General features: G+C 41.8%; 1 protein-coding gene across 7 annotated transcripts in view; it reads right to left on the bottom strand.

Moving 5' to 3' along the window:
- Nucleotides 1-217: 217 nt before the first annotated feature.
- Nucleotides 218-14,055, bottom strand: part of CDK14 (cyclin dependent kinase 14) — a 545,410-nt gene continuing 531,572 nt past the window's right edge. For all 7 annotated transcript variants that reach the window (XM_032798112.2, XM_075062353.1, XM_032798113.2 and 4 more), the window contains one exon: nt 218-1,608. The gene's annotated coding sequence lies outside the window, so the exon portion shown is untranslated. The remainder of the gene's footprint in view (nt 1,609-14,055) is intronic.

The raw sequence follows: 14,055 nt of genomic DNA, 5'->3' as shown, positions 1-14,055 counted from the left end.
GACATATGGTTTTAATGACTGTGCAACTATTGGGTGTATTTTCATATCTTAACTGTGTTTGAAAGTACAGAGCAATATTTACTGTAGTTCATAAGAGGAAGGCTCTACTGGTAACTTTTGAACAATCCAGGATTTGCCTTGTTGGGTGTTCTTTCCTAGTTCCCAACAGAAACACTGCTAGAGTTTAATAAAGGGGCAGTAACCCAACTCTTTTCCCCCTTCTCTCCAAACAAAACATTAAATGCTAAACCGGTGCACTTTTTTGGCAGTTGATGCATCCAGGAAGCAGAGGAACTTCACGTTTTGAATAAGATAGCCTAACAAGCCCTTCTGTTCAAGCACCATTATAACTCAACAGCAGGATTTGCTCCATTCCCAGTCTCTCTGAATTCAAAGTTTTGTACATTAGGGCAGTCATATTCCACAAGTTCCCCTCAAGCCCTGTCTCGCCAATCCAGGGGAGCAGAGGTCTCCTTTTTTAAAATGACATGACTGCACTGTTTGCCAAGTTTGCATTTGAGTGATTCAGTCAAAAAAAGAACTTAAATACACAGTAGCTGGTGGCGTCCTCCAATCAGATTAAAATGTCTAAGGAAAATAAGTGAAAGTGCTTTGGTGTGGAACAGCAAACATTTTAGATCAGGGTGACTTTTCATTTTGCTTTCTAAGAAGCAAAACAACAAAGGTAGTTTTAGTGGCTCATTCAGCAAATACTGTTTCTGCACCCTAGTGACTGTCCTAAAGTAAACTCAATTCTGTTTCATGGTCTTTCTGTTTTCTTTTTCAGCAAATATTCCAGAAGTTAAATAGGATGTGGAAAAAGTAAGTAAAGATGGAGCCAAGACCTATAAAACATATTTAAAAATCTATATTAGCAAAGGGTAAGGAATTCATGACTGTATCTGTTAGCATAGTATGTTCTGTCATTTTTTCTTCACTGCAGGCCTATTTTGTAAAGTGGCATGCAATGCAGCCTACATGGAATAACCAAATTCTGAGTTCTAAATGAACATGCAAATATTTCCAGGTTTTATAAAAAAATGGATGTGAACATTCTGAAGAGATAAAAATCCACTTTAGGAATAATGGCAAGATACTGTACTTGTCAGTCAATCTGAGGACTTGGGCTTGCTCTAGCTAGAAACAGCCTCCCTACTGGTTGAAAAATATGCCCAACTCTCAAAGAAAACACACATTTTTATGCCACTATTGAATTTTATGTACAGACATTACTGAACAAGTGTGAACACCAAATGTGTTGTCTTAACGTATTTAAGACCTTGCTGGTGAAAGCATAAAAATCTTTACAAAGACGCTGTGCTACAGTGGAAAATCAAACAAAATCAAACACAAAAGGCTGAAAAGAGTACATCCCATGTACCAGTAAGCAAAAGCTAAATCTTCACATAGTTCTCTGAAATCACAATGTATCCAAATGTGTGCAAGGTTTTAAGTAAATTGCAGGGAAAAACGGAGTCTTGCCAGCTTTGGTTTTCTTTTGAATGAAATCCACCAGAGAGAGAAAAAGGAGACAGGGCCATGGTTCCTTCAAATCATTGGTCCCCTAATTAGGTTCTGTTTCCCTCCTGAAGAGTGGTGAGTGTAATCCTGTAAGGGAAAAATAGAAATTATGAGCAGTCTCATGACCTGCATCATTTCATGATTTCTGAACCTAAAAAGTATATTTGCCCACAGCCAACCCTCATTACTTTATTGCTCCCATTCTGACCAAAATACCACAAACCCAAAACATACAGAGATGAGGTGTCTCAACAAAGCAGCAAAGTTAAAGCAGTGGTCCCCAAACTTTTTCTGCTGCACCACAGCTTACCCGTAATGGAATCAGCCACACCCTCATGAGAGCCCGCGGTCAGGAGCCAGGGCTGGGGCTTGGGGTGGGGCCATGGCCTTATTGAAATTCTGGGAGGCGGTCAGGAGTGGAGCCTCAGCTGGAGCTGGAACCCTGGGTTGAGTGTGGAAATGCGGTTAGAGGTGGGGCCAGAGGTGGAGCACAGCTGGGAGCAGAATGGTGCTGGGTGGTGCTCCCTCTCTGCTCCCCGTATGGGCTGGCCCAGGCCCTACTGCACATGCCTCTCTGAATGTTCCTTCGCACCCCCCAAGGGGGGCGCGCCCCGCAGTTTGGGGACCACTGCCCTAAAGCCAGCATTTTCCAATCAGGTGCCTAAACTAAGGCGCCTATGTCCTTACTAAGGGATCTACATAAAAGTGGCCTACTCTTCAGAGGGACCATGAGCACCAATACATTCAGCTAGAGTGTATACACAGGTATACGTGGTACCAGACAGCTGTCTCTGCAGGAGATGCTCACGCCCTAGGCAGTAAAGAGGAACCTGCTGCTTATTGGTATAGCATTTGGAGCTTATAAGCTATGTCTGCTCCCTTCCCCTGCTGCTCATCCTGTACTGCACCTAACAGTTGTGCTAATGATCATTCTCTTCCCCTAACAGAGGGCTGGACAGCTGAGGCTGATCTACCTGATAAACGGATACCCTCAGACTTTGCCCAAAAAAGGTGTTCGCTTATATATAGGTATATATAGCAAATAGCTCTGTAAACTCCACCTGGTAATGATAAACACCCAGGAACACAAAACACTCATTTTTATTTTGGTGCTTTTCTAGCATATGTATGTTGTAATTATTTCCCTAGTTTTATCTTTGAATCATGCCAGTGATTTCCATTTCATCAAACTCACTCCCAATTATTGATTCTGAAAAGATGGCTTGTGATCATTCTGCTATTTATTTGGGGTCAGCCAAACAGATTGAGGACCCATAGGGCATGATCCTGAAGTACTTAAATAAAAATCCCATTGACTGTAATAGGAGCTATAGCTGAGTAAGGGCTGTAAGGAATGGATCCACTGGAAGGATTTAAGTTTTGTCACTAGCACTTTTAACCTTTAAATATCTCCAAATGGGTTTCTATACAAGCTCTTTGCTGAAGAAGATCGGAATTCTGTAATTACCTAAAGACAGGTTCGAAATACAGACATTGTTTTTAAAACAACAGGTTTTTCTAAAAGATGAGATTTGAACTATGGGCACTTGTTACACTTTTAAATGGAATTGCAAGGATAGATTCACATATACAAGAAAACAGCACTTAAAAAGGCAGTTACGTAAAAATATTTATCAGACTTAGAGCTCTGTTGGTATTAGCACCTCCTAAAACTACACAAATCAAATGGTGGGCGCCACTGACTCCAGTCTATAAGGACCTAATTTCAACACCAGGAAAGAAACAATCGCCTGAAAAACTAATGCAAACTGCAGCTTCAAGTATAAGACTTTAATTGCTTTTTTCATCAGAAGTAGCTTAAACAATTTCCACCTTTTGCAATTTCTCTCTCTCCACCCGTGCCAGGCTCATTACCACAGTCCCTGAGTGCTCCTCTCCCTCTCCATTAAAACTACACAGCACCTGAGCTAGATCAACAAAAACACACTATGAGTGGTATGTGGCAGTTAGTGTTTTACGGCCTCTTGGAGTTTGTTTGACCATTTCTTGAGTCCTATGTGGGTTGTTTTCCAATTGCCTTTGTGATTTGTGCTGGACACCTACCAACACTTAACTCCTGGCATCCACATGAAAATCCCACCTCTTCCGTTGGCTGCTAGTTATGGCTGATGCCTCAGTATCTCTGGTTTCAAAGACCATATTGAAGATGACCCCTCTAGTTGACATTTATGTAAGTAGGCGCACTATTTTGGGGGTTAAAATTTCCCTAGTGCTCATTGGTGACATTTTGATAATATTCCCCAAATTCCACGTTTTCCTAAACTAACACTGCTTAGTGGAGACCTCCACCATCCTGTATGGAAGCAACTGACAAACAGGAAGATTTATAGATCCTGGAGCCTGTTCAATGTTCAGTGGGGATAGATGGGTCTCTTGCACCTTACGTTTATATTCTGCAACCCTAACTTTGGTCTGGTTGCCCTGCTGATCCCTGTGGTTCCTGTACTGCTTAAAAAATGTCATTGCAGGCAGAGAACAGCTGGCCAGACTATAAGGGTAAGCACATAATGCTGGAGTCCCAGGACTTGGTACAACAAGCAAAGCAGACATCATCCAATACGAGTAGCAAAACGACTGGGACATAAGACAAGACCCTGTCCAGATGTTGCTTTTCAAATTAACCAGTTCTGGGATAACAAAACTTGAGTCTCTGGCATTTGTAACAGAAGGACAGAGAAAGAAGTTTCCAGACTGCTCTTTGCCAAAGTGAACAAACAAAAACTTTCCCAGTGACACTAAAATTTTCCAGTTGCAAAACACCTAAACTCTCCAAGCTTTGACTGTCCACGTAAAACTGATCAGACACAGACAACTCTCTAATGAAGGGCCAACATCTGTGAGGCGCTACATGCCTCCTGTGCCATGCCAAGCACTCTCCAGTTGCAAACAGATGTTCAGCACTTCACAGAATCAGGCCAGCGGTTGTGGAGAACACAAGAACCAGGGGTCACCCAATGGAATTAATAGGCAGCATTGTTAAAACCAACATAAAGAAGTATTTCTTCACACAATGCACAGTCATCCCGTGGAACTCGTTGCCAGCAGATGTTGTGAAGACCAAAAGCATAACTGCATTCAAAAAAGAATTAGATAAGTTCATGGAGAATAGGTCAAGGATGCAGCCCCATGCTCTGGGTGTCCCTCAGCCTCTGACTGCCAGAAGCTGGGACTGGGAGATAAGGAATTGGTCTCTTGCTAATTGTCCTGTTCTGTTCATTCCCTCTGAAGCATATGGCACCAGCCACTGTCGGAAGACAGGATACTGAGCTAGATGGACCATTGGTCTGACCCAGTATGGCCATTCTGATGCTCTTAAGCTAGCACAAATGATTTACGACACTAAACAGCAGGAGCTGCCAGTTTACATGCTGGGAAACACTGACAGCATCATTTTGGTTACAAGCTGGAATAAGGACTGACAGTGGTGATTAACATGTGGGGTAATGTTCAAAGATTTCTGTAGAGGCTCCTTTGTTTCTCTGATGTGGCTCTGAATAAGAACCCCCTTAACTGTTACAGTGTAGTTCTCTCATCCCCAGTGCTGACTGCTTCTGAGACACCTTTCCTTTGGCTTTCAGGTTGGTAATACAGTCATTGCGAAAGGGTTGCTGGAGAGCAATGTGGTCCATGCTACCCCCACCCTTCAAGAACCAAACATCTAAGACCCAAGGCTGTTCCTGAACCAGGATTCTTTACACGATAGCAATTCTGCTTTTGCAGGTAAAAAGAAGAGAGATCTATTTTAGAAAAATTCTCACTAAAATTTCCTATTTTTTTTTCTGATCATACAAATCAACGTTTTGCTTGGTGACTTTACAGATCGTGTGTATGGCCCCTCGTCACAGCTTCGCTTATAAAAGCATAAGCTGCAAAACGGAATATTTACAACTTATGATTTCCCAAGAGCAAACAAGGGCTCTTTCAGATCTCCTTAAAGTACCGTCTGACATGTAACAGACTGCCTTAAAAATGAACTTTTATTTTTGCACTGCAGGATGAGACAGTTTAGATTTTCATAATGTCTCTATTAAAAATAATAAAAGATAAGCAAGTTAATGATGCATCTGAAATATTTAATGATGCAAATCAAGCAACGTAATTGTATGTAACTGTAACTGTATGAAATTCTCTGCTGCATACACCCTGTTTTGTCATACAATTTATTAATCCAGCTTAAAAATAAGCAATGAATAACTGTATAATATTGCAGCTGTTGATGTAATAGCAGCACTATTAAAGGATACAAAAGCTTTGTATTTTAAATATTAATTCTAAGTCTCAAGGCCTGGGGCAAGGGAAGGGTGAGTAAGAGGCCAAGACTTCCTGCAGATTTTCTTTTTTTTAATTTATAAAAGGACAGTTCTTCCCTTTAAAAATATTTGTCTCTGGTTCCCTTACAGGCTACTTTTGGCAGCCTCAGCATCCTTCCCAAGGTGCTATTAATTAGGGAGAAAATTATAAAACAGGGTGGAGCCGTGCTCATGCAGAGTCCTTAACATGCAACGCACACTCCGAGTGCAGTTCTTTTTAGCAGCACTTTAGACAGTTCATTCCTATGAAATACGGTTGTAAACACAAATGCAACCAGGTAACTGGGGGATACTGCATTTCCTGGAAGGTGAAATATACTGGCAATTTAAGACCATCAACAATGGTCCCCTCCCCATATTAATATACCCAGCTATTGCTCTATAAAATTGTATAATATTACCAGATAATGCATTTCTTTCTTGTTTATTTTTTATTCATCTCTGTACTAGTGAAGCCATTAAAACAAATATATTATCGATAAAATTTGTATTCCAGTAATATCTACATACAGCTCTTTGCTATCAATGTTAATTAATTGGATCACCAATACCCATAATGCAGCTTTATTCTGACCCGCATGCCCTATGAACTAGATATTTTTTTGGATTCAGTTTTCTTAAAACCAACTGTCAGCATCATGTGATGGAAGAGATGAAAAATGAAAATGAGCATTCCTGCTGTGCAGGTGAGTGACCTGTGGGAGACAGCTCTGCCTGGTAGGATTTTTACATGTACCATCAGACACAGACCAATTGATTAGATCATCATATACCCGCCACCAACTAGGCTCAAGAGACTAATTAGAGAGAGTACTGCCTGTGCAGGCACCCCATTGACACCTAATTTGCTCAGCCAAAGCCTTTGGGGAGAATGCATTATCTCTGCAGCTGCACTTCATGCATTTCTGATTTGAGGCATAAGCAAGAAGTACTTCATCACTCTTTTGAGCAAACTGAATGTATAAGCCCTTAAGTGCTGAATACAAGCAAACAGAGAAATTAAATCAGGAAAGCCTCTTATAAACGCTTCACCCCCCTCAAATATAGGTACATATACATACATTATTTAAGCTCTGTGTCTATATGCGCGCGCGCACCCCGCCCCACATGTATAAGTACGTGTATGCATAAAGGTATGTAAAACATACATATATAAACAGACATTTATAGAAATACATATTTCAAAAAAATACAATTTTTATATATTACAAGGTACTTTGTTTCTCAAATGGATTTGCATTGCGGCAAGTTTTAAAAGTACTATTGTTATATTATATGAAAAACATTATTTGCAGTATTGTTAGCTTAAGCCTTCTATTTCTCCGCACGCCAGGATCAGTACAGACAGCTGCCTGTTAGGTTTCTTTACATATCTTCAGTGGCATTAGCTCAGAGGTGAAATAAGTGATTATTTCAGTACTGATTCTAGCTCATTTGTAGGCTTCTTTTCCGTAGGCTAAACCATACAGTTGGTTTGTTGAGGAATACTGTTCACTGGGGCTAAGCATATGGCTACTCAAAACTGATTTATCCTGGGCTTTAGTTTTGTCCAGTTACTCCATGCTCCTAAATGCACCGGGGAGGCAAGTCTTAAGGCCGGGATTAAAAAATTATTTTAAAATAGATTATTTGACTCTAGAAATAAATTATGATTTTTCCAAACTGGCAATGTTCACAGGAAGTATTTTACAATAGACTTTATTGTTCAATTCTCTAGCTCACACACCGCATCATTCAAACAACAAATGGCAGTCTCTCACCACCTCTCAGCGAGATATACTAGAACTGTGCAGAAATGCGGTCTCTTATTTCCAAGACCTCATCTATACACAAACTTGCACCAGTTTAAAGGTGTGTCTCAAATTTAATTAAATTGGTGCCAACTCCTGTGTGGACACTCTCAAGATGGTTTAAGAGTATCTATGCAGGATTTTGCACGTTTAACTAAATTGAGTTTAAAAAAGAGATTTTAGCTAAATTGGCGCACGTTCTGTGTATAGGCAGGTGTGAGACTTAATTCCCTTTACCAGATATACTTGGGCGGTGACACTCTGCCTTTTTCATAAGATGGACCACACCTTAATACAGATGGTATCTCCTCCTATTCTGTCACACAGGCCACATCCCTTCCAGATCCATTTATATTTATTTTTAGCTGCCTTTAATTGCAGCTTATCCAGCTGGAAACAAACTGAGAAGCTAGCTCTATGTGATCAGTCAGTGTTATACAGAAAATTTACTCATATGCTATTAAACATCATCAGAACCATACTAGTCAAATACGTAAAAGGTTTTCTGAGGCATTTTATTTACTCTTCTATACCATGTCTTACTACTTCATTCTGTTCATTTGCTAATTCACGAGTCTCTCTGATTTCAGTCCCATATAGAAAAATATTGCTGCACATTTTAAACCATGTCCAAAAATCCTAAGTCAGGAATATTAATAAAAATGTAGGCAGTGTCTGTTATTCATAGTTCCTGATCCTGCAAAGAACTTTGCCTGGGATACTTCCTGCTCCCACACAGAGTCCCGCATTCAAGCACCTGAATGGAGATTATTGCAGGATCAAGATTTTGTTCTGTTTACAACTAAAAGACCCGGTAAATGAACTGCCAGATATGAAGAAGTAAACTCAACCAGAAAAAAATAAGAGTACTAACATGAGTATACAAATATCAATGCATTTAAAAAAATAGCAGATAGCCACCTTTCTAATCATAAACAACCGAACACCCTTGCCCCACCTCTTCCCCAAGGCCCTGCCCCCTGCTCACTCCATCCCCCCACCCACCTTGCTAGCTCTCCCTCACCCTCATTCACTTTTCTCCAGACTGGGTCAGGGGATTAGGGAGTAGGAGGGGGTGAGGGCTCTGGCTGGGGATGCAGGCTGAGGTGGGGCTGGGGATGAAGAGTTAGGGTGCAGGAGGGGGCTCAGGGCTTGGGCAGGGGGTTGGGGTGCGAGATGGGGTGAGTAGTGCGGGCTCTGGAAGGGAGTTAGGGTGTGGGAGTGGGTTCCAACCTAGGGCAGGGTACTGGAGTGGGTTCGGGTGTGGGCTCTGGCCGGGTGGTGTTTATCTCAGACAGCTCCCAGAAGCGGCTGGCATGTCTGGCTCCTATGGGGAGAGACGAGGGGGCTCTGTGCACTGCCCGTACCTGCAAGTGCCGACCCCACAGTTCCCACTGGCTGTGGTTCCTGGCCAATGGGAGCTGCGGAGCTGGCGCTCAGAGTGGTGGGCACCATGCGGAACCCCCATGGCCACCCCTGCGCCTAGGAACTGGACATGGCAGCTTGCTACCGGGAGCCATGCAGAGCCAGGGCAGGCCGGGAGCCAGCCTTAGCCCTGCTGCACTGCTGACCAGACTTTAAGCGGCCCGGTCAGCAGTGCTGACCGGAGCTGCCAGGGTCCCTTTTCGTCTGGACATTCCAGTTGAAAACCAGACGCCAGGCAATTCTAGCCACCAAGGATGATTGGCTCATTAGTATGCTGCAGTGGACAGGGCATTAGATTGGGACTCAGAAGACCTGGTTCTATTCTTGATTCTACCACGGAATAGATGCATGATCTTGAGCAAGTAATTTCACTTCTGTGTGTGTCTGTTTTCTTTGGTTAGATTATAAAGTAACTGGGGTAGGATCTGCCTCTTACTGTGTGGTATACAGTACCTAACACAATGAAGTCCTGATGTTACTTGTGACCTCCAGGTGCTCGCATTATATAACAATAATAATGAGACAAAAATCCTGGATCTGAACAGCAGCAAAGTTTGGAGAATGTGTTTGAAATCCTAACCCAGATCTGACTATGAATTTTGAACGGGTCATTATAATAGCCCAAATCAAAGTCCTAGATGTTCTTTAACTTTAGATTGTAAGAAATCTGAATCCAGATGTTGTAGCTTGATGCTGTACAATACCTATTATAATGGAGGTTTGATACCTAACTGGGACATCTAGGTGCTATAGTAATATAAATAATCTCTTAGAACAACACATTCAGAGCATTTTTGCACTCGATATGCAATTACATAATACCTTGTACACAGATCTCTCAAAATATTTTAACTAACTCTTGCACATTTGTTACTGAACTAAACAAAAATGAGCTAGCATTTTATTCACTGTTTTTGTTTTCAATAATATTTGGTAACAGTTCGTAGTTGATCTTTTAACCTTTGGGTGGCTGTGGTAACTTCCAAGCTAGTTTTTTCTGTGAGTCTGTCAGCAAACATTCTCTACTACCCCAAGCTGGCCATAGCTGTAATTTTTTTTCTTTGAGTAGAGAACAAAGTCCACAAAGCCTTTTTCAATTACCATTTGAATAAGGCTTCACATGAAAAATGGCCAGGAAGGAATCTACTATACCTCTTCCAGTCTTTGAGAATAAAATAGAGTCTCTACAAGTGAGCTCTGGGAAAGTTAATACTTCAGACAGAAGTACTACAAAAATAGTAGCCTTAGTGAGTTCAATATAGTTTGCAAGGAGAGCCATAGGAACCTTATTTTAAAAAAGAAAGAAGTTAAATAGCTCAGACACCAAGATTTTGGAACACATCAAGACTACAGAAATATCGGTACCTCTTCTTTCACTAGAATGTGCTTTTCAAACCAGACAATGATGAGCCAAATTCTTACAACTTCTTCCATCCTCCTCTTTGTTTTTCCTGTTTCAGCTCTGACCATCAGCCCCCAGGCATGACACTTATAATGATTTATTGACTTGTCACCTCTGAGGTTGGGCCCAATAAGATCCGTGGGTAAAAACGCACTCACAGATATTTATCCCCACAGTTGTGTAGTAAAACTAAGGAACATAACCCATGGCTTCCAAAGAGCTTGCCATGCTTTTTCTTGCCATCTTCTTGGTGACAATCTCCTCAGTACTGCAGAAATTAGGTCTCTAACCCTTATGATTGCAAACAGGGGTGGCTCTATGTTTTTTGATGCCCCAAGCACGGCAGTCAGGGAGCCTTCGGCAGCGTTTCTGCAGGAGGTCCGCCGGTAACGTGGATTCGGTGGCGGTTCTGAGGGTGATCTGCTGGTCCCGCGCCTTCAACGTACCTGCTGCCGAATTGCCGCTGAAGCTGCAGGACCGGCAGACCTCCCGCAGAAACACCGCTGAAGGGCCTCTGACTCCTGCCCTCACTATGACCAGCACACTACCCCTCCCCGGCTTGCTGCCCCAGGCATGTGCTCGCTGCACTGGTGCCTGGAGCCACTCCCGTTTGCAAAGAAAACCTGCCAAAGGGAACCATCTACAATTAAACTGATGCAATGTTGTCTTCCTGCATTTGTGATCAGACACCACAACCAATTGCTCTAGGATGTGTTTGTACTTAGTACCTGATTTCAGTGTGGGCATCTACGTATTACTGTAAAGCAAATAAACAACAAAAGATATGAGCTGCATCCATTTATATCAACATGCTATTAATGCTGATGCTTAATTAGAATGACTTAAAAGCCAAAGTGGAGTTTTAAAAAAATGCCTTTACTGTTGATCATGCTAATCAGAAGTGGCTGGATCTAATAGAACACAAACAGGAAAGGCCTAAAGTGCTTTGGCTGCTCTTGAGTTGAACCTCTATCTGGAGGTGTGGAATATAGATGAGCGAGCAGATGGGAGAATTCCTGGGTGCAGTAGCTACGCCAAACAGAATGGTGGGAGGGACTGGGAGCTTTAGAAGGAACAACCGGCTGAGGGAGCTTTAACAGATTCTTCAACTAAAATAATTTCTCATAGTTCACCATTTGCTGCAGGCCTCCACTTTCTGCAAGTCTGACTTCCTGACTCACAAACAACTAATTCTTTTCAGACACGCAGAAATATAGTGAAATCTGTCTTAACTGATTCCTTAGGGGCAAAAATTGGTTGAATAATGGAGAAGGGCTACTAATAAAAGAGGAGCAGAACTGAACTCAAAAGGTTTGGGGATATTTTGGGATGGTCTCTTATAATAGGACATTGCCTAATCAAGACAGCCATTTTGTACACGCTTCAGGACTGCAGAGAGCAAAAGGGGACTGAGGGCCCATGCAGTAGATGGAAATTTTGTTTTGTTTACAGATTGATTCAGTGGAATGGCTTCTCTCATTTTCCTGACTTGCCAACAATTACTCAAGAAGTCAGGAAAATGAAGGATCAAGAAGCTTCAAGGCTCATTTAATCAACAATTCAGACACTTTCAAAGGGCCAGAAAAAGTTCTCTGCAATCTAATTTCCAACTGCAAATGAACAGTATAAGCCATTGATGGGCAACCGGCAGCCCACCAACGTAATCTGATTGAGGGCTGCAAGACATTTTGTTTACATTTGACTGTCCACAGGCATGCCCCACCCCCCTCCGCAGCTCCCAGTGGCCGCAGTTCGCTGTTCCCAGCCAATGGGAGCTGCGGGAAGTGGTGAGCTGCAGGGATGTGGTTGCCGCTGCTTCCTGCAGCTCCCATTGGCCAGGAATGGCGAACCGTGGCCACTGGGAGCTGCGGGGGGTTGTGCCTGAGGACGGTCAACGTCAGCAAAATGTCTCGCGGGCCGCAATCAGATTACCCTGATGGGCTGCATGCAGTACGTGGGCTGCAGATTGCCCACCAATGGTGTAAACCTTAAACTGTAGGGCCAAAGTTCAAGGTGAACAGATTGAGTATTCATGCCTCAATCCAAATTTCATGAATGAAACTTGCTGAATGTCTATATATGCCTGTCAGCTGGCTGATATCCAGCGTTACACAACACTGGAATTGTGTAAGCGTCTTTGGAAGTACTTACATTTGTGAACACGCTCTTTGTCTGCCTCTGAACTGAAACATCACAACTGGCTAACAGACTCAAAGCTACATGCAGTAATGTTTGTGGTCACCACACAGACAAAAGATGACAGCACAGAGAAAAAGTTCTGGTTTTCCTATTGATACTTTCCCCCACTGCCCTCAAGCATATTTTGTCTAGGTGTTCTGTGAAATAAAATGTACATACACAGCACTCTGCTAAAACATGACTGCACATTTATATCGGATTAAAATCCTCTGCTAATTTATATGCAAATTAGTGTGGCCTTTTGGTTCCAGGGAAGTTGCCAGAAGAGCCTGCAGTGCTGCCATGGTTGTACACTGCTGGAGTAAATGTTTCACAATCTACTGTGAAAAATGAAATATATGTTGACTGCATGCTACATGAGCTGTTAGCATCCATCTCCTTTGAAAAGAAGTTTAGGGGCCACATTATGTGAAGCTACAGTATCTTATAGGTAGTTAAAATATGGCATTTTGCATACACATGATCAATATATTCAGTTTAGCTTCGTGGTTAATCAATGTTCTTAGAACACATTTAAGACTTCTGGTGCAAAATAATCCAGGGGACCTTGTGTCTAAATCCAGATGCAATTGGTGGGAAGGAACTGCAGAAGGCTTTAAGGCAGTGATACTCCAACTGAGAACTGGGAGCCACAAGTGGCTCTTTGCAGCACACATGATGTTAAAAACACTGTGTGATTTAATTATGAACCAATCAGGATGCTTTTACTATGTTATTAACCAATTGCAGAATACTTGGTCAGTCATTCTGCTATGAGAATATATAAATAGTACACAAAACAATGATTTCACACTCTTGTGGCTCTTTTGGGTAATGTTTATTGTTAATTTGGCTTCTGAACCACTGAGGTCTGAAGTATCAGGGGGTAGCCGTGTTAGTCTGTATCCACAAAAACAACAAGGAGTCCGGTGGCACCTTAAAGACTAACAGATTTTTTTTGTGCGTAAGCTGAGTCTGAGTATCACTGGTCTAAGGAATGGCATGGACAATCTTCTGGCTCATTTAAACAAAATAAACAAGAACTATTAAAGATAGCTCCATGAAGTACTGAAAATATTTTAAATAAGCATAATTCAACAGATTCAAATATTATACATGACAAAAAGTGAGGCAGTACAAGTTTATCTATTATTATCAGGGTCTTTAAAATACCTTATCAATCTCTGGAGCCAGTTTTGGTTCTAGCTACCTTTGTAAATATTTTGATGTGGTGAATGTGTGTTTGGGTGGAGGAAAGAGAAAGGAATAAGAGACAGGAAAGTAGAAGCCTAAGAAAAATTCATTTTTCATCCACATTTCTGCTTTTGATAAATGTTTTCTCTAGTGTTTCTCTCCAAAAGGGAGGATACTTTTGAGACCAGTAAGGAATTCTTAATTAATCAGGAAT

This window comes from Chelonoidis abingdonii, chromosome 2 (assembly GCF_003597395.2).
Source record: "Chelonoidis abingdonii isolate Lonesome George chromosome 2, CheloAbing_2.0, whole genome shotgun sequence".
Lineage (NCBI taxonomy): Eukaryota > Metazoa > Chordata > Testudines > Testudinidae > Chelonoidis > Chelonoidis abingdonii.
Note: the sequence above shows the minus strand (reverse complement) of the source record. Positions and strands in the feature narration are given on the sequence as shown.